Source organism: Haemaphysalis longicornis, unplaced genomic scaffold (genome assembly GCF_048455015.1).
Source record: "Haemaphysalis longicornis isolate Haplotype H1 unplaced genomic scaffold, Haemaphysalis longicornis Haplotype H1 scaffold_10, whole genome shotgun sequence".
NCBI lineage: Eukaryota > Metazoa > Arthropoda > Arachnida > Ixodida > Ixodidae > Haemaphysalis > Haemaphysalis longicornis.
Window position 1 is genome coordinate 43,033,564 of NW_027526204.1, and position 18,994 is coordinate 43,052,557.

The following is an 18,994-nucleotide window of genomic DNA, read 5'->3' on the forward strand; positions in this document are numbered from 1 at the left end:
TTCAACATGAACCATGGCTTGCTCTCAGTGTCGGGCGTGGGCGCGCGGGAGTGTGCGTGTGCGTGTGTGTGTAGACGTGTGTGTGCGTGTGTGTGCGTGCATGTGTGTGTGCGCGCGTGCATGCATGTGCGTGTGTGTGCGTGCGTGCATTTGCGAGTGTGTGCGCGCATGCAAGTGGGTGCGTGTGGGTGCGCATGTGTGCGTGCGTGTGTGTGTGGGCGCGCGTGTGTGCATGTGCGTGTGTGTGCGTGCGTGTGTGCGCGCACATTCGGGTGGGTGCATGTGCGTGCGCGTGCGTGTGTGCGTGTGTCTGCGCGTGCGTGTATGCGCGCGTGTCTGTGCGGGTGCGTGCGCGCTTGTGTGTGCGTGCATGCATGCGTGCATGCGAATCCATTGCCCGGAGTGTTCTCTTTGTGCTCGGTTGTTTCATTTTTATTTTCGCCAGAGAGTGTGTTCTGCTGTTTATTTTTGGCAAGGCATGGCATCACTTCTTCCACAGGTGCTCAGCGGGTCGCACACCCACCCGCTAAAGAGGCCATCATCTTCTCCAATCACGTACATCGTGGCTTGAAGGAAAAGGGAATATAAACCGAAGCGAAACGAACTCTCCCAGAGATCCCGCCACTTATGAGTGCAGCCACCTTGATTACAACGAAGCCACTTATGACTTGAGTTTCGCGCATTGATGCAGTGCGTGCACATAAAACCGCAGGGCTACCTTTTTTATCACCGCTTCAATCACCTGCGTGATTATTTTCCTCTGGCTCCCCAATGTTTTACTTGTCGTCCTCCATGGTTCTGAAGCACCCGTTGTTTTATAGCACCAAGTATTCATGTATACGAGCTAGCCTGTCAGTTTGTTTTGATTGCAGGCTTGATTGGCGGCTCTGCTGAAACAGGCGTTAGCCGGGCCGGGAAACCGCTCCAAACGTGACCGAAACCTGATTCTGCCGGCCCTGAATGCGTCGTTGTTGTCGTGGCTTATTTTCGCAGCAGTAAAGTCTGCGGGTCACTGCAATGGTCGTTATCGTTCAAAGAGTATAAGTCCAGTAGCGTGAATAACTTTATTCCTGGCACTTAGGTTTTCTTACGCACTTTGATGGCGAAATCCTGGTCATACGTATTAATTATTGTTTTGCTGCCACATCGTAACCACCTCTCTGCCTTCGCTTCAGGTTCTTTGTATTTTGCTCCAAATAACTACCACTGGCACATTTCCTGCTGCAGCTGCGCACGCCTTTTTATATGCTTTCCTTTCGTTATCTTGCGGAGCGAATTACGACATCATGCGGACTTACACGTGCCAAAACTTCCCTAGAATTAGCGTTCTGTGCGGCCGGTGTCCACCTGTTGTGCTCATGTACCATCATGTGCGGGTTTCTCGCGGTAGGAAATATTGCACAACTTCTAGGTTTCTAATTTACAGTTTATGAATTCTTGAAGCCGGCACGTTAGTCCTTCAAAGCTCCTGACTCTAGGCCAAACCCCCAAGCTGGTATGCTCCACGAAGACGGGAACAAGAATGAGGGCACCAACTTCCATAGTAACATTGGAAGTGTCGCGAGAGAGCACCAATAAAGAAAAAAGCGCATGGGACTGCTGCTTGGAGGCTAGTGTTCAAATAAATTCGGATCCCACGTGTTTAATATGTACTACTTATATTGCCTTCCATTTTCTTGCGGGCAGCAAAAACAACTACAGCTTTTCGCAAAATGCTTTTCGAACTAGAGGATTTTGTTTTAAATATCTACAGCCCCTCAGAGGTCGTACGTTTTTGTCAATATTCTACGTCACCTCAGTTTCTCTGGGCATCTAACTTTACAGAGCCAGCGATTGTTTTATTGAATATTCACCACCACCAGGGTCGTAGGTTGCTTACCTTGTTCCGAAAGGCCCGAATGCTGTCGTAAGTAAAAAACCTTTTCTTTGCCTTGTTGAACGAAAATTCGGCGTCGTATTGCGAATCGTAGCTCGTGTTGGCGTATAGTGGGTCGTTGCACAACTAAGAGAGAGAAGAGCGAATGGTTAGTAAACACTCTAATGAGATGAAAGGTGCCTGCTTCGTTGTCAACTATCCTATCACAGAAGGATATTAAACAGCATCTAGCGATTTATGGCCTGCGAGACATCTGCCGGGTACGCGTTAGTCAAAATGAACGTTGGCTGAGTAGACAAATATTCATACTGTAAACACAAAGCAAAGGATTTAAGCACCGCCGAATAACCTGGATATACGCGCTGTTGTGGGCTGTGCACGCATGATGCCATGAAATGGCCGGGCCAGAAGAATCGTAAACGTTCTCAATTATCGGTTAAGATAGCCCGCATTAAAGCATCCTGATTTATGCAAAGTGGAAGCTGAAGAAGCCCCTCTCCCTGGAAGCAACGTCATCGTTACGCCGTTGGATGATCTTTGACATATTATAGTCCGTCTCATTACACAGACGCCTGATACACGCCGGCGTTGGGAACACGGAGCGGTAGAGAATGAGTGACGGTAGCCTGGAAGTGACTGCTCTGCTGAGACTTTGGTACATTCGCTAGCTTCTGGGGCCGAGGTCCTGGCTTCTTTTAGCTGCTTTTCATTGCGTTTTAAAAGCGTGGGCGTGTTGTCGTAGGGATTTTTCTCACACAGGTGGCTGACCCTCGTGCGAGGCGACATGTCAGAAGGGTTAGACCTTCCTTTCACTGGTACCGAAAAGCCATCCAGCGCTACCATTGCCGGGAAGGGAAGATTCTGCTCCGCAATTGGTTGGACCTGAACGGTACCGTTATGGTAGGTATGGGTGCCTCGGATGTCCGCATCGTGATGGGTGGACTGTAGGCGACTCCCGCATCGCAATGATTCTAAACCAAAGTGCGCCCGTAGCTGATAGTTGTCAGGTTGGCCAGGACTTGAACTACACGGTAATTATTGTGGTCGACATCGACAAGTAGTGGCAGTTTCCAAAGGAATCCAGTGATTGAGCGACCTGTGCTCCGCTTTGACTGGAAAACTAAGGGCATGTGCAGTGGACTTCCCAATATATAGTGCCAAACATCCGCATGAAAGCACTGTTATTGGCCGACTCAGGAAAAGATAACTATACAGGTGGTGTGATCTGCTCTTGTTAGTTCTTCTGATTAAATATAATCGGCGTAAAATACCAACATCAACACTTCAAGTAGGCGACCCCGAAGTCGCCTAGCGTCGCAGCAACTTACAAGGAAACATGCCGTTACACCGCACTTTTTATGAAGGAAGGAAGGAAGGAAGGAAGAAAGAAAGGAAGGAAGGAAGGAAGGAAGGAAAGAAGGAAGGAAGGAATACATTTTTTTTGTCCATCAGGGTCAGGTATTGGGGATAGAGGAGGCCCTCAGGGCCGCCGTGACCGCCATGGCCCGGGAGCTGGCCAGGACTTGGCCTGACGCTCCCGGGTCACGCAACATCTGCTGCCAGAAGTGAGTGGAGGGAACGGGTGGGGTACGGTTCTGCGGGGCATTCGCAGAGCGAATGGTAGGGAGTGTCGGGTGCCCCAGCCTTGAACTAAGGGGGTGGTAGCCGAGAACAGAATAACGCGCCAGAATCAACGCTTTAGGCACCAGCCTCGACGGGCCGTCATCGAATACAGTACAAACGGGCTGTCAGCGAATACTTCAAGTAAGGCCGCCCAGAATGGACAGCAGCATCTCGCTCTCCAGGGCGAACACTGTGCTACGTTCCTCTAACGAGGCTCCCAGAAGGGTAAGTTATGACACCGGTGTTGTTTTAACAGGGGGTCTGTTCGAAGACGAGCCTTGCCGTCTGCCCGGAACTGCCAGGCATACGCAGCGTCCCGAACCCATCCTCGCAGGGTGCTCTGCAGCTGCTATCTCGCAGGAGAGATAGCAGCTGCTCGCACTACCACTCCACATAGTCCACCGACAGCGGGCTCTTGACAGAGAACGGCAGTGTCGTCGACGTACAAATAAAGTTTCCAAATCGGGAAGCCAAAGCGTCAAAACTGAGTCGCATCGGAAAAGTTGCGTTGACAAATTTTACTCGTAAGGCGAATCCAGATTTTAAAAAATTCTCTGTACAACTAAATCTAATGCGGGCGCCTTCAAAAACAGACTTTCTAGTAGGTGTTTGTTTCATTGGCTTCTTTGTCTGGGCCAACTTTCGCTGATCCTCCTTCCTCACAGAGTGAAAGTACACGTTTTGTTTTACTGCGAAGCAGAATATGTGTCGTCTCCCAGTTTTCATTCCGAAAAAGCCAATTTACTCAACGGCGCTGCGGGTCTCCTCCTCGCCACCTCCGACGCCTCTTTCAGAACTTTTATTCTCCTGGCTACCAGCGATGCCTCTTTCAGAGGGTGTGCAGTCGGCTTATGACTGCGGAGAATAAGAGTCCCCACGTTATTGTCCCCACGGCGTGCGTGCTCAGAATCGAGCAAATTTTTTTGATCCAGAGGTGCCAGCTGCACAACTGCCAAGAAGCAGAGCAGGGTGGAAGGAACATCGTGGATAGTTCAGTCGAAAACTAACTGGCGTCTAACTCTGTTTTGCTTGTGCAGTACATAGCTTCGGTGACAACTTTTGGTCAGTGTTGCACACCACCGCTCTTGTCCCTGCAGACGTCGTTCCGGAGACAAGGTGTCGACGTCATCTGTCTCTGACTTCTTAGGGTGTTCCAATCTACATACACCTCTCAAGGCTACTAGGGTAACGCTGTAGATTGTGCGGGTATATACAACGCGTTACGCTTAGTGGAATTAATTTCCTTCAAACTCAGAACTTTTGAAAGGAGCTGGTCACATCTAACGCTGGTTACAAGCAGCGCGGGCATTCGAATTTCGATTAGAAGTAGCAGCACTACGAACTAGCAGGCAGCGGCCTTCCAAGTCCAACGTTTTGAGTGGGGAACCGAACCTCGGCAAGTACAGGGACGTTCGTATTGGTGCTCACTTGATCTTCGTTCGTGCCACAGCACCTCAAGCCCACAATGTGACAGCTTGACGACAACCACGTCACCTGACTAGAAACAGGCGGTCCATGTTCGCCTGCTACATTTGAAACTCAGAACACTCACGCAGACGTTCAGTCGAGGTTATGGGTTTTGTAGGGCGGGCAGACTACCAGACAATTGGTTTTATCCAGTTTACACGGGCCGCCACTAACGCCTTAACCTGGACTATGATCACTGGAGTACAATTAACAATGAACTGTCGTTGCGTGTACTATTAGATGTTTTGTTGGGGGTGTTTTTGTGCCTGTCTTCTGCGGCCCTAACATGCTCTCTAATTTTCTTATTTCCGCTTTCCCCTGTGCCAACACCACTTACATAGGATTGCCAATAGCGTGAGCTTATTCATAACGCCATAACAGCCCGTTTCCTGTTGCTCCTCTCGTGCCTTTCCCCGCTAGCTAGCCTTTCAGCGTGCTGGCCCGAATACTGCTGGCCTGGCGGTGCCGCTTCACAATATCAATGAAAAACAATTTTCAGTGTTCCTCGCGCATGGGCAAGGTGGTGCTCCTGCGCCTTCATGTTTAGCGTGCCTAACACGGTGCGGCGAAAGCGGAGGAGGACGCGCGCGCGCGAGTCTCCTCTATTCCGAGCATGTCCTAAGACGCATAGTTCCCCCTGTTTTCTAAGCTTCTGTACCTACTGCCATGGCCTTCCTGCTGCGTCCACTGGAAATGGGTTCACTCGAGAGCCAATGCTATACAAGCGGGGTTGCTTGTTCGGCAGCTCGTATACACTAGTCTGCATAAGCATCTGCGCATGGACGAAAATACTCGCAAACATGTTGTCTAGGTGGCCCAGCGCCGCCTGTGCGGGCTGGTCTGTTAAATCTTGCTCAGTGCAGTGTCCTCCGCTGCGTCGTACAGGATGATTTGTCGGCGTGTGTATTTTTGCGGACCTTTAGGCTGTTCTTTAGGCTATGCTGCGATACTGTTAAAGGCGCCAACGTCATTTTGGCAGTATTGGTGGTCGTAGGTTGCGGAACTACCATGGAAAGCAAGAAAAGGTCGCCGACACTACATTTATAAACGTGGTCTCGGGGACCTTTTTTCGATTTTCTTGGCTTTTCGCTTTTTTCAGCGACCTTTCTCTGGTCGTATCGTGCATGCACGACACCCCGTGCCGACTATACAGTGTGATTGAGACATGTTTCAGCTGCATCGCTTCCAACCGAACGCCGAGTTGAAACATCGACGGACGCCAGTCGTCAACAGCAATGACTTTGTACCAACGACCAACTGTCAGGTCTGCTCGGTGCCGCTTTTAGCAGGCAAAACGACGGGGCACAATCCATTTATAATGCGCGAAGCTCAAGAGCGACAAAACGGAACCCCCTCAAAACCTTGAAGTAGCTTTATCCTTTACTATAAAACAGAAACACTTCCGGTTTATTGTACGAAGTTGCAGAGAACCTGCATTGTTTGGCCAATACAGCCGGTTGGCATAAAGCAATCCCAGTTTCCTCAAATCTAGCGTTAAAAAATACCAGCGCTTTAATGCGTAGCAAGGGCGCTGTCTGCTGTAGGTGTGCACTGCTCCACCATGTGTATCATCATCGTCATCATCATCAGCAGCATTCTTTTTAGGTCCACTGCTGTACGAACCCTCTGCCATTGACCTCCAATCGCTCCCGTCCTGCGCTGCTCGAGTCTATTCTTTCCCCTAAATTTTCCTATTTCTTTCCTTCTCTGAGTTATTGGCCTTCCCCTTCTTGTAGACCTGTCTCTCGGTTTCCACTGTGTTACCCTTAGGTATATCAGTTATTTTGTCTAACAACATGGCAGGCCCAGGCCCATTTCTTTTTTGTTATCTCAGCTATAATATGTATGCTCCAGTTTGTTAGATGATTCAGGAATCTCGCTTTATTTCACTAGTTGTTACTCCTATCATTCTTCGTTTCATGGCACTGCGGGCCAACACTTGCTTTCCAGTTGTGTAGTAAGGCACCAAGTGTCCGCTCCGTTTATCATCATGTCCCAGGTTTGAGACTGATATCCTGTGGCCCCTGTTCATGTTACCAAAGCTGGTCTTGACGCTTGCGCTATATGCAGCTGGCGCGTCCAGACCAGCCATGGTGCAACGAGAACAGTGACATCAAGAGAGCCAGCGCTAACATGTCAAGGCGGCAGCCGGGGTGTTCGTTCCGTCAAAACCGTAAATGACTAGAATAAACGGGGCTGTAAATAATGTTCTAGACGCGACAGACTAAATCGGAACAGAAAGACGGCTAGCCAAATTCCGGTGTAAAGGTGGCATGAAGACAACATACCAGTTTGTTTTATTCGAAAGATTTTGTGTTTTATAGTGCCCCCAGCAGTTGTCCAGATACAAAAGATGTTTTCTTCACTGAGAAATTAATCAATTTACATTAAAATTTTGATCTTCCCGCTAAAGCGTGTGTTTTCGTGGTCTGGAATGACATCACGAGAACTGACCACTCTGCAGCCTAGGGTCCCTTGATTCACGCGCCGGCTGTACAGGACGGAGACACATATACGCTGGCGCCGCCATTTTGGGTCGCTCACTCGCCGCCAAAGCAAGTCATTGTATCAAACCCGCGTTAAAATTATTGCCGCAAAGCAGTTTACTGGTGAAGTTCGCATCATCTTATCTGTTTCGCGTTGCTGGGTCTCGTGGGAAACGAAAAGAACAACGCGTTGAGCATGTTGACCCTATTGCAGCGGAACGGGACCGTTCAAAGCGTATCTCCATCCTTTACAGCGGTGCTGGCTTCGAGGTACTCGCGCATTTGTTAACGTTACTGAACCTAGATGGCGCCACAATACCGTGGCAAGCCGTTTGTTTTGACCGTATTAGGCCTGGCTTGTTGATGTTCTTGGAGAAAATAATTTTTTCGTGAAACATAGTCCTCGCTCGACAAACATAGTCGCGTAAGACGCTATTGCTTGCGTCAATCGGCCAGTGTCGCCTGAGACAACCCCAAAGCCCCGCAGTGCTGTGTAGCTGAACCAAGGATAGTACGTGCAGTACCAACAGCAGTACTCATCAGTACTTCTCTGTTTACATGTGCTTTCGTAACTTCCACTGTTTGTCCCACCATTCATATTGCTTTAAAAAGAATGTGCCCTAAATCTAAGCACAAAAAGCTCGTTCTGTAAGTTTTAGGGCTCAGCCTAATTTGCGTTTGCTACTGCCGGCCTCTCCCAATCGCAGATCATTTTGTTACGATACCATAGGTTCTGTTGCGGAAAATGAGCGAGTTGGTCGCAAGGCCATTCCCTTTCTTCCCAATTATATACCTTATTGGAGTGAAGTTTACGTTAAAACTGGTGTCAGTATGATTCTAACGAGGCCGTCTTTTCAATGAACCAAACTTGTGTTTTGTTTTCATGGATCCTTTAGGGAGATCACGGAACACAGGGAATATGCGGTGAAACGAAAACTCCTCGACAAGTACAGGGCCGTCCACTTAAGTGTGAACACGGCGCAGCGTGGCCGCACTCCGCGGAATGCCAGTGCACAAGCCGCGGCCACGCATCAAAGCTACGCGGCGTAGGCGGATCGGGGCTTCGAAGCGGGGCGTTATGTCGTCTGCTAGCGCGGGAGTGCGCCGTGCTTGCTTTGCTGTGAAGCACGCCTAACTGTCGACATGCGTGTAGCGTCTTAGCACGCCGCGACCGAATAGCGGGAAAGCGAACTTCTCTCACTGCGCCGCGTTGTGTAGTTCTGCGTACAACTGGATGCTTTCTCTTTTCAAGTCCGCGGTCCGAGAATAATGCATGCATCGTTGCAAACATCTCAGAACTGGGCTTTTTTGGTTTAATCAGAGACGCTATCGAGGAGGACTACGTATTATTTCGGCTGCCAGGACTTTTTTAGTATGCACTGGTATTCCGCAGCACGAGGGTGTCTGTGCATTGTGCCTCCGCGGAATTTCGGTCACAGCGACTGGGTTTAGATCTCGCGACTTTGGTGTCGATGTGTGTTGGCTTTTTTCGTATATATGAATATTGCGCATCGTCGAGATGGCTCAAGCAGTCACCAAGTCAGCTGGTCACGCACTCAGCACAATCGTCCTAGTCTCTGGCTGACCCCTGGACTGGTCCCACTCTAATCTGCTACATTGTAATGTATATGCCATTCGTAGCGCTGCCTACCTGGCTAGTTATTGGGACACAGTGGCCCTTCCCTTTGTTGCCCACTGCTACGTATCCTCCTTTGTAGTACGGCTCGCACTTCGTGGAAATATTCCTACGTAAGGAAGCTGTGGTCACCAGTTTCATGCTAAATATTGTGGAACAGCTTCTCCGTTCTTCAGGTCCACAACTTCTGAATTCATTTCTTTACAATCCCCACACACATTGCTTAACAAAACGCCACGTACTAAAAAATCACCAATACCATGATGTTTCCAATGCGCAATGGGTTACATATAAACAAACACTTGCATTGTAGACTAAACATATTCTGATTTCTTTTCATATTTGCGATATTTACTGTCGATTTATATGGGTTGGCTGATCACATTCGATGTCCCATGGAGCAATCCGCAAGCGTCTTGAAGTGACACTTAGCATGTGATACCCCATTCAAAAATCGTTTAAAGAAGCTTGCTCTCCACTCACGCACAAGACTTGAATAGCGACGCTGCTGTGGGTGAGCTTTTCGGGAAAAGTTAAGTTTGGATATCATTGCTTTTTTTGGAAAGTTGCGTTGCTAGTAATCGTCGTCGTATGCATCAAAGACGACGTCGTCTTCTTCACGGCGAGTGGGGGAGGAAACGTCATCCTCAGCACTGTCTTCTTCCACCATCTCTTCGTCATCGACCCTAAGCAGCCGTGGCGGGATCTGCAAGTCGCCTCGGGAGGGATTGGCACACTCGTAGCCATGTCTCCAATTGTCCATAAGGGCTTCAAGAGAATGTGGCGGTCACGGTGATCTCTCCCAAGCAGGATGTCTTTTCCACTTTGGAAATAGATCACTAGCATTAGTGCTGGAGTTTTTTTTTTTCTAAAGCCACTGCTCGACCCGCGGATGCGGCGGTCTGCCCGAGGCATGCGCTCACGACCGATCGGCATTTTCGTGGTCCTCAAAGTTTTTGGAGCTTTTGATTTTCTCTAAGTCCATTTCGCGTGTCGGGGATGCTTGGCGGTTACGGCGAAGCGCATGCCCAATAGCGGTCGGAATTTTCTTGGTATTTTTTTCTGCAAAAGCAAACTTACGGCCAGGAACAACAGCCCCGCTGTTATAAAGCGGGCCGGACGATATCCCTGGTCATACGTCCGTCTGCGTTAGAGAGCACACTCAAAATATAAAGCTTTGTTCCTTGACCATCCTTATTTCTAGTGTGCGGTAAGTCCTGCGAAACCCTCCAGAAAGTGACCTGGCCGGCCACGGTGGCTCAGTAGTTAGGGTGCTTGGATATACAGAGCCGGGAGGCCCATTTTCGATCACAGTGGCAGGTGCCACTTTTCGAAAAAAGCGAAATGGAAGAACGCGCGTGTGCTGAGTGGCATGAGTGCACAGTAAAGATCCTGAGGTGGTAATCCATAGCCCATCGCTACAGACTCTTCGTAGCATGAGTCGTTTTGCACCGTTAAGCTCTATAACCCCAACCAAACCAGTGCTGAAACGTCCTTAACAATACATGTATTCAGCTGGGACCATGGACCTGAAAAAAGGAAGCGCTCAGTTGTTGTATGCAGAAACTACAGGACGCGGCGCAGCGAGTAAGTACGCTTTAACGCTTTACCGCAACGCGATCACGACGTGCTAAGACGCTACAATCTGCCGAAAGTTAGGCGTGCTTCACAGCAAAGCAAGCACGGCGCGCTCCAGCGCTCGCAGATGACACGAAGCCCCACCTCCAAGCCCCAATGCGCCTGCGCCGCTTAGCTTCGGTGTGCGGCCACGGCCTGTGCGCTGGTGCTCAGCGGAGCGCAGCCACGCTGCGCCATGTTCGCGCCTAAAGTGGATGGCCCTGTACATCCACACCACGCCTACTGTAGCTCACGGCCCGTAACGGGGAAGATCGAACGCGAGACTGCATAAAAATAGAGGTGGAATAGCTCAGCACGGCCCTTCACGAGCGCAACAGCAAGTGGGCAGCGGGGCCCGGCAAGGTCTCGAACTGAGCGCTGAGGAATCTGACGACTGCTTCGTGGAATCCCTCACAGCGTACTACAACGCACCCTGGAGGCCGGACACTTGCCCAAAAAAATTGATGAAATCAAAGATAATCCTTATCCCCAGACCGTAGAAGCCACCGAGCACGGACGACCTCGGCCCGATCTGGCTCACGTCCTGCGTGTGCAAAGTCCTGGATGACGTCCTGCTCGCTGGATGGCAGCAGTAGCTAGAAAACAAGGATCTGTATCCAAAGACCACGGTTGTGTTCCGCCACCACGTTAGCCCGTAGGATGACATAATACGGCTCAAACGTCAGATCATAGATGGCAACGCCATGAATTATGAATCCCTACCCAGAAGCAAGGCAGAGATCGTGTCAGGGGGAATCGAAACGGAAGCCGGAGGAGTGGGTAGCCGAGAGACCCCCAAGGCTCGGTAATGATTGATTGATTGATTGATTCATTGATTGATTGATTTGTTGATTGATTGATTGATTGTAGGATTCAACGCGCCCAGGCAAAACAGGCGGTGAGGCACGCCCTAGTGACAGGCCTCCAGATTAAGTTTGACCCCCTGGGGATCCTTAACTTGCGCGGAACTTTCGTACAAACGGGCGTATTTGCTTTTCGCCTTCATTAAGAAGCGGCCACCGCGGCCTGGAATCGAACCCGCGTCCTCGTGCTTAGCAGCACAATGCCTTAGCTACTGAGCCACTTCGGCGGCCTGGCTCGGTAATGCCATTAATCCTTTTCAAGTTCGTTTTGATTCGAATACCCAAGGGGCCGAGCGGGCTCTAAGACATCGTACATATCATATATGCCGATGACAAGAAGCTATGGGTAACGAGCGGCAGCGACTCCTACGTCGAGACTGCATTGCGGCGAGCAGTAGAGAGAGTCAAATAAAGCTTTGCGGCTACGGGGCTCCAGTGATTGCATAGCAAGCCCTAGCTCCTGATATATAGAACAAGGCAAGGGTGCCGTGCAAACACAAAATGGAGCACGAGAAAATTACGGTATGCCCTGGCGGTGGCAGCAGAATCCCAACTGCAAAGAACATATGCCTCCTCGGTATGCTGATTTACGAGCACGGCAAAAATGATGCACATTCAAGCGAGTAAAGGGAAATGCGGCCAACGCGATCCGGCTCCTGCGGAGAGCGCCCAACTGAAGAGGAGGAATGCGCGACGAGAACCTCAGCAGGCCTGTGCACTCCTTTCTTTATCCCGCGTCACGAACGTGGTAGCGTTTAATCGATTGGAGGAGAGCGAGCAGATTATTCTCGATGTCATTATCCGCGTGCGTACAAGACGGTTATCGCACTACCCGAGACTACCAACAAGTATAGAAAAGCCAGCCTGGGCATCTATAATATGCTAGACGAAATCGCCGAGGTGCAAGAGGTTGCCCAGCAGGAAAGAGTGTTGACGACCGAGGCAGGAAGAAAAACACGATGTAAAAACAGCGTGGTAAGACGAAGTACACGAGGAAAGGAACCAGACAAGACGAGCGCTATCAAATGAAAATTTTATTTGAGCGGAAAGACATATACGCATAAAGCACATGGAGACGACGCATGCACTAACATCTGTGCCAAACCAACACTGATAGCGAAAAAAGGGGAGAAACTAGTTTGCTCCTTCATAATGTCAAACACAAGCAAGATAAGCCACTTCTTTATTATGTAAAGTAACGAATGCCTTACTAATGCACTCGCCACCAAGCCTGTTTATGCAGACCGCCTCTGTTATATCGCGCTTTAGCTGATTAGAATGACAAAACACTAAGACCATTTTTTTTCAAATTGGGGCTGATATGAGCACGAAGGACATGAACGACAGTGATCAGAAAAATGAGATGTAGGTGTGCCTTTCAAAGAATTGAAGTGCTCTTAAACGCACATTTACACAACGGCCCATTTGGCCAACGTAAACATGACAAAAAGACAAAGGTATTTTATAAACAACACGAACACTACATGGGATGTACTTGTTCTTGTGGTTGACAGTGCAAATGTATGGACTATCTGAATTTTTGTCTCGTTTTTTTCTGTCTACTATGGCAGACTTTACCCAGTTTATTTGGTGCTGATATGGCAACCTGCACCCCATATCTGGAAGCAACCTTTTTTAATCCGTAAATGGTACGATGGATGTACGGAACTACAGCAAATGTTTTTTGTTGATCTGCTTCTTTTTGTGCGCTACACTTGCCGGAGCCCTTTATCATTCTTAAAAGCTTACTGCATGTTGACGCCAGTGCACTAGTTGGAAAACCAGCTTCTTTTGGCTTTTTTACCTATTGTCGGAAACTTGCGTCCATTGAGTGTACGCGCGATTTCGACAATGCTGACCGAAGGCAAGAAAAAGCTATAGAGTTTGTGGCAATCTTGCTGTGGCCAGAATTGTAGTTCAGCAAGGGTTTTACACACCTGGGTGAATTTCCAGCAAACAGGGTTCGCTCCGAAGTTTAACGAAAGGTCCACAAATTGCACAGTTCAACTTAAGGCCCATACTCTTCTCTTTAAAAACCTTTAAGATATCCACAATTGTGCGGAGAAGATCACGGTTTTTGACTATCACTAAATAGTCGTCTACATATCTGAAAACGTTTTTCACCATCCCCGACATACTTTCATTTAAAGCACGATCACCTTTACTAAGAAAAATGTCACGTAATATGGGAGCTACCTTTGAACCGATGCAAACACCAGATTTCTGCAATAACACATCATCTTTGAAAGCGACACACGTAGAGTTCAAACAGAACGAAAGCAGTTCAAGAAAAGACTCTACACTGATTCCATTACTGTTTCCAAAGGCCAATTCGTCATTGTCAACCTTAATACACTCTTCTACTGCAACAAAAAGATGTTTCTGGGGCAGTGAGTAGTACATGTCTTCAACATCAATGCTAAAATACCCAATATTTGCAACTTGTTCGTTCTTTAGATATTCTATAATTGTTTCAGAGTTTTTTACAAGGAAAGGTTGGGCAAGTTTTAAGAAGAAGAGACAGCCTTGTAAGTATGTGGAAACATGAATCTGCCAGGTGGCCCTCTCAGACACCACAACTGGGAAGTGAATGTCGGTTTTATGTGTTTTTCCAGTGCAGAACATCTCAAGATACCGTTCCCGGGCTTTCGTAACAGACTGGGCTACACGTTTCAGATTTATCTCTCCGGCTATGGTTCATCACTCGGGCTATCTCTGGGGCTATGGTCTCTGAAACGAAGGGGTGTTTCTTTGTGTTACCTGATGGTCTGTATCAGAAAAAGACACTGGCAGCTGTACAGAAGAACTTCAAAAAGGAAAAAGTTAATCTGGCCGAAAGAAAACAGCACGCCTTGTCCCTGCTTGAAGAGATGAATCTGAAATCTGTAGCACAGTCTGGTAAGAAAGCCCCGAAACTGCATCTTGAGATGTTCTGCACTGCAAAAACACATAAAACCGACATTCCCTTCCGGGTTGTGGTGTCTGAGAGAGCCACCTGGCCGATCCATGTTTCCACATACTTACAAGGATGCCTCTTGTCCTTAAAACTTGCCCAACCTTTCCCTGTAAAAAACTCAAACAATTATAAAATATCTAAAGAACGAACAAGTTGCAAATATCTGGGCTTTCAGAATTGACGTTGAAAACATGTACTACTCACTGCCCCAGAAACATGTTTTGGTAGCAGTAGAAGAGTGTATTAAGGTTGACAATGACGAACTGGCCTTTCGAAACAGTAATGGAATCAGTGTAGAGTCCTTTCTTGAACTTCTTTCATTCTGCTTAACTCTACGTATGTCGTTTTCAACGATGATGTGTTCTTGCAGAACTCTGGTCTATGCATCGGATGAAAGGTAGCTCCCAAATAAAGTGACATTTTCCTTAGTAAATTTGTTTGTGCGGTGGATGAACGTCTGTCGGGGATGGTGAAAAAAGTTTTCAGATATGTAGACGACTATTTAGTGATAGCCGAAAGGCGTGATATTCTCCGCAGAACTGTGGATGTATTGAAGGTTTTTAAAGAGAAGGGTATGGGCCTTAAGTTAACCTTTGAAGCCATGAAAAACTCCTGTATGCAATTTCTGGACCTTTCGTTAAAATTCGGAGCGAATTAACCACGTTTGCTGGAAATTTGCACCCCGGTCTGTAAAAACCTTGATAAACTACTATTCCAGCCACAGTAAGATTTTCCGAAACTTTAGAGCCTTTTGCAGCTTTCGGTCAGCATTGCCAAAATCGTGCGTACACTCAATATACGCAAGTTTCCAAGAACTGGTAAAAAATCTAAAAAAAGCTGGTTTTTCAACCAGTCCACTGGCGTCAGCATGCAGTAAGCTTGGAAGAATGATAAAAGGCTGCGACAAGCATAACGCACAAAAAGAAGTAGATCAACAAAAAAGTTCGCTGCCGTTCCGTACATCCACCGTACTACTCACAGATTAAAAAACGTTGCTTCCAGATATGTGGTGCAGGTTGCCATATTAGCACCAAATAAACTAGGTAAAGTCTGTTCCATAGTAGACAGAAAGAAAGGAGACAAATTCAGATAGTTCATACATTTGTACTGTCAAGCACAAGAACATGTACATACCGTGTAGTGTTGGTGTTGTTTTTAAAATGCCTTCGCCTTGTTGTCAAGTTTACGTTGGCCAAACGGGCCGTTGTGTAAATGTGCGTTTGAGAAAGAACTTCAATTATTTGAAAGGCACACCTACATGTCATTTGTCTGATCACTGTCGTTCGTGTCCTACGCCCTCATATCAGCCCCTATTTGAAAAAAACGGTCTTACTGTTCCGTCCTTCTGTTCAGCTAAAGCGCGAAATAATAGAGGCATTCTATATAAACAGGGTTGGTGACGGGTGCATTAGTAAGGCATCCGTTACTTTACATGATAAAGAAGTGGCTTATCTTGCTTGTGGTTGACATTATCAAGGCGCAAACTAGTTTCTCCCCTTTATTCGCTAACAGTGTTCGTTTGGCACAGCTATTAGCGCATGCGTCGTTTCAATGTTTTTATGCATATATGTCTTTCAGGTCAAAAACAATTTTCAGTTGATAGTCAGCGCTCGTCCTGTCTGGATCCTTTCCTCGTGTATTTCGTCCAACCGCGCTGTTTTTACATTATGTCGACCTACCAACTTGCCCAACTTTCTATCCTGCTGAAGGAAGAAAAATCCTGGAGCAGCTGGGAGTAGGATATCACATGCAACAGGGCCACAAGGTTCCAATTCCAGAAGGCGTACGCGGAAGAGTTGGGTTAAACCCTGCCCCATAGAACATGCACACACAGTTTAATGTCAGCAGTACGCAAGCAAGGGCCAAGCCGTTCACAGACCTGCACCTAAATGACAACGGTGCTCGAGGCGCGGACGCTATCGAATACGCAGGTACGGAAAACCTCGTGGGGGTGGCAGTCAACTCCGAAGGAACAAGAGAGCGGCCGCCAGCGTAGCAAGGAAACAACGGGGGGTGGTAGAAGAGATTGCCATCGCGCTGGCCAGCGTAGGCCCAGGATGCTGAACAGTCCTCAGTGACTCCAGGCAGGCAAAGGAGAATTACGCCCGAAGTAGAATATCCCCTGGGCCGACGAAGATACTGAACCAAAACACCGAATGTGACAAAAACGTAAAGATGAAGTGCTTCCTGGCACATTCAGGAAATGTGTCGGCAAATAACGACAGCCACCACAAAACCGCACACTCACGAGCACCAGAACTAATAAACCGTACCTTGGGACACTGCGAACGACTGTTTCGGTACCAGAGATTGCATAATAGCCTTCAAGGAGATCACCAAGGCCTACAGGACGGCCAAACACACGCTAGTGCCACCCTACAAAGGGCTGAGCCGGGACCAGGCTGTTTTATACAGGCAACTACAAACAAGAAGGATCCCGAGCCCCGCGCTCAAGCCGACGAAGTACCCTGAAGCACTCCACAGATATGAGGTCTGTCGTAGGGAAGTAGAAACTGGTGAACACATACTTTGGGACTCTACCAACGGAGTCAGCATTGGTGAACTTAGCCTCGGCGATGCAAGAAGCAATGCGGGAAGGAAACCAACACTGAGAATTCAAGACCATCCACCAGGCCATCATTGCATGGGCTCGGCCGTAGTTTTGGCGGGCAGGGAACCACTAGGAGGCTCCGGCCGTGATTGGGGCAAGAAGATTACGTAGGCCCATTCTGAAGTTTCCATGCCGACTTTATTGCACGCTCAAAAAATGTTTTTACGCGTCCAAAATTTCGCTGCGGCGGACCATCTAGTGTGACATTCTATTATTATTGAAATGGTAGGTACCCATAGCAGTGACAAAAACGCAACGCGAAAATGTTTTGTCAGCACCCCTGTAAGCAATTCTTATACTGTAGCTTCAAGTGATCAACGATGAACCACCGCTGCTGTGGTTCACGTCGAACAAAATTCATGGAATCTTGCACGCACGCGCAAGCCTTGAATGGCGGAGCTGTTGCAGGTATTCACAGACGGACACAAAGTTGAGTTTTAGTATTGTTGTGGTGTGATGGTTGACGTCGGCGGGATGACATTTCAATGCACTCGTGTTGTGCAAGGCAAAATTGAGCTCGTCGTTTTGGTCAACGTTTTCGTAGGCCACTTTTCATGAGCGACTTATTGTCCATGGATTATGCCTTGCATGCAGAACCTCTCGAATTGCGGCTGCTTCCTTGGCTGTGCAAACTAGCTGCAGCCTGGCCATGTTGAGTCACTGATCACCTACCGCAGCTTGGACTTTCAAGTTACAGCCCTTGTACGGTACAGAGCGAATGCGCTTGACCACACGAGAAAGGACGAACGAGTGGCCCGCGCTATCACGTGTCTTTCTCATTCCCAGCAAGTGTTGCCGTGATATTGCGAGCGGTGCAGTTTTTTTGTGAAATTTGTTGGCCAAATTCCCTAAGTGGGTATTGTTCGCTTGACGAACGTGCGCTCGAGGCACGCGTGCAAAAGCGTTCGACATTTTTTTAGTTTTTTTAAAACTGCGGACACCATACGCAAACAATTTTCTCACCACATTTGGTTTTAAAAAACGTATGGCCGTTCCGCTATGCGATAATGGTAAATGGAGATACTTAAACGGTTCGGATCAGACATGCTAAAAATGACTGACACTTCGTGGTTTCTACCGAAGGAGGACATGCCAGTTTACGAGCCGCGACACCGTGTGCATTCGGACGTGTACATCGAAGCTGAGTTGCGTGCGATTGATGAATCCAGGGTGCCATAACTGAAGAAAATCAAAACTAGAAACTCAGAACTGAAAAAAAAATTTTTCAGTTTTTTTCCCCGCGCCCCCAGGCAGTGGGCGCAGGGACACAGGAGGACAGCCTTATAAAATCCCGTTAAACTTGGCATCATCCCTCAGCGGTCATCCTAGCTTAGCAAGAACATTGCAAATCTTAGCAACCATTACATTACAATGAAAAGCAGCAGCGTTCTTTTCTGGCGCTCTTTGCCCTCGTTGGCCTTGCGCCATGAAACACCAACCATCATCATCACAATACTTAGCAACACTGAAAGAAACTAGGTCGACCCCAGCTCCACTGTTCTTTTTTTTGCAAATGACCACCTATTTCCCACCGTTTCAACAACCTACAGAAACCGAAGCGTGTTGCAGTCGGTAAACACCCTTTTCGCTACAAGTCTTTTAATTTTGAAGGTTCAAATTGGTGTTTCACGTGCCAAAGCTAAACTTGGGGCATGAGGTGCACCGCATATTGAAGCGAGCGATCATTGCATACGAGCAATTTTTTTTGCATTTCAAAATTTTTTGCGAGTAGAGGAGTATATCAGGGGGATGTCTCCTCTTTACAGTGCTATTATGCATCCAAGCATGGCCTTATTCAATGAGCAACTGGTCGCCTTTTCCACACCCTTTCTACACTCTAAGAAAAACCAACGGTATTG